Source organism: Arvicola amphibius, chromosome 10, assembly GCF_903992535.2.
Source record: "Arvicola amphibius chromosome 10, mArvAmp1.2, whole genome shotgun sequence".
Classification (NCBI taxonomy): domain Eukaryota; kingdom Metazoa; phylum Chordata; class Mammalia; order Rodentia; family Cricetidae; genus Arvicola; species Arvicola amphibius.
The window spans coordinates 8,798,790-8,801,585 of NC_052056.1; positions in this window are offsets into that span (position 1 = coordinate 8,798,790).

Below are 2,796 nucleotides of genomic sequence, written 5' to 3' on the forward strand. Positions count from 1 at the left end.
AGGGAAGCTTCTACTTGCAGTAGATGGTGATTAATATAAAGACTTAAAACTGGCAAGGTGCAGAGAATAAAAGACCACAGATTGCATATACTAAATGCAATATATACACTGAATATCATCTTACCAAGGCTCAGGGACCACTGTGGAAGAGGAGACAGAGTGAGTGCAAGAGCCAGAAGCAGATGATGACTTAAAAAATGGTGTCATCCAGACACAGCAGGACAGCTGCAAGCATGAACTCACAGTGGTTGTGACAACATGCAAAATGCCTGCTCAAGCCCGAGCCAGAGGAAATCTCAGAATGTAGATGGGAGTTGGACAAAGACTCCTATCCAAACTATAAGGATAGCGACAATTGTTAGCTGCTGGGAGAGGAGCTAAGTTTAAGTGTGTCGCCCTGGTCAGTTAACCACACATCAGAGGAAGATAACCCATCTAAGAATATTTGGGAATCTTTAACTGGCCTTGAATGATTCAAAACAAAACAAAAACAAAGAACCAAGAAAGGAGAAAAAGTTGGGCAGGTAAGAAAAGGCAAGTGGAGATGGGGGAGGCGGGATGAATATGGTTAAAACACACTGCATGAAACTTTCAAAGAACTAGTAACAATCAATGTGGAAGAGAGATGGAAATGTCCCAGACTTAATCCAAATACACTACAGTTGTTATTTCTCTATGTTCATTAGGAGCATAGAAAAAATGTTGTATACTAAAAGAGTAAAAACAAAATGTTTCTTTTAATTACTCAATTAATTTAGTTTGGATTCTTTATTCTCCTAGTATCTATAGTCTTTGCTTTCAGGAGGCCTGAATACCGCAGACTGGTGGTGAATTACAATTAAATGGATTGAGCTAAGAAACTGTATTTAGGGAGCCCTAAGTTGTTATCAATAAAGCAATGCCAACTGCTAAAATCATGTAGTATATTTTTCATTTTTCAATAGATGGGTTTTATTTTCTTCAACTTCTTCAACTCTGATTATGAATATACATGTACTTTATTTCATATATGCATGCATTAAGAAGCATTGGCTTTGGCCACCGTGTTTAGCATTTTGAGACTATGTAAATGTTCAAGCAAGTAGAGTCTGACTTGGAAGCTTTGGCAGACATTCACCATGCCATGACAGTGCTGAGTACCAGTCTAAGATCTAGGGACATGGATAAAACACAGTCCTTCTCTTCAGGTGTTCACTATTCAGTATATGAAAGGCATCAGAAGGGTGTTAAACCTACTATTTAATATATAAATGGCAGTAATAATTTTCTTTAAAAAATCAAGAAAATCAATTACATAGTTTTTATTAAGGCAAGTCCTTTGGAAAAGCCAATTACGTTCCTTCCCACCTTCAGTGCACACTTGCTGTTCTGAATTTAGTCAGTTGTCTGGCACTGTCTCTGGTAGATCCCTTTCCTCGGGACCCAACCCTATATAATATATATCTTTTTGGTGTTCTTAAATCCTGACCAGTTTTTGGCCTTTGTGTTTCTTGGCATCAACCAATTTGAAGACTATGACCCAATTTTTTTTTGTTGAATGTTCTTGATTTTTCTTCTTATTTATTCATATGGTGCATCTTGCAGAATCACATTAAAAATGAAGCAGTGTCATTCTCTGCTTCTCACCAGAGCTGTCCTGTGTTGTATTGGCTCATGCAATTTCAGCTGATATCAGTTCATCATATATTGATAGGTTTTATTCAAGTTTCTCTATCAGAAAGCTATTTTTCCATTTAGAATTAATAATTTTAAGTCTTATTACATTTATTACTTGATATTATATTATAAAATTTGCTTTTCTTCCCTTCATTTATTGTGTTTGGTTATTTTTTAAATTTAAATGGATTTTTGACACTGATTCATAGTTTCTTATTTTATCCTACTGTTTACATTAATTAATACTGTTGCTAAATTTGATATTCAAAGTATTCTGGACATGGAAGACTAAATACCATTCATGTTGACTTCTATGTCTTATGGAAATGGCCCACACCACTCTTGAACTATTTTTCTTCTTTTTGGTTCAACAAACTAGTCCAAAGGATCATGTTGAGCTTTTCTATTCTGTTGTGGATATAGGGATTTCTCCAGAACCCTTGAGTTCCTTCAGTATGGATTAATTTAGAAAGTAAATATCTATGTTGTGTTTCCATTGGTGTGCTGTCATTGTTGGTAGTCTCATTGATAATGAGACGATGTTACAACAATATAATAATATGCTACAATAATCATTCTTACAAATGGACATAATTCTATCCTATTTAAGAATGACATGCTCTTAAGATGTACTGGAAGTCTGTATATAGGAACAGAGCTCATTGATGAACAAGACTCATTTTAGTGTGAGAGAGACCAAACTTCATGCTGGAAGGGGTGGTATTTTCCAAACAACAGACTGTAAATCACAGGTCACTAGTGACCTGTTAATTTCCATTCCCAGTATTCAGATGGATTTTCTCTTCTACTACCTCATCTCTGTTTCTGTTCTAATCCTAGAATTTTTTTAAGTTGTCTCAGAATTTGAAGGGAACATTTGCTTTCTCCTCATCTTTGGGTACTATCTCTCTGTCTCTCTTCCTTTTACCCCTCTCTCAATGTGTCTTTTAAAATATGTAATATAATTTTTTTCACATGTGTATGCATGCTAGGGGCTGACAACTTGATAACTGATTAGGGGTTGGTCCTCAGAGAACTGATTCTCCTTCTCTCAGCATCCATTAACTGCCTATAACTTTTCGTCTAGGGGTGGAGCCTTGTGAGCTTTCTGCTATCCATACTGGAGTATGAGCTGGTGTG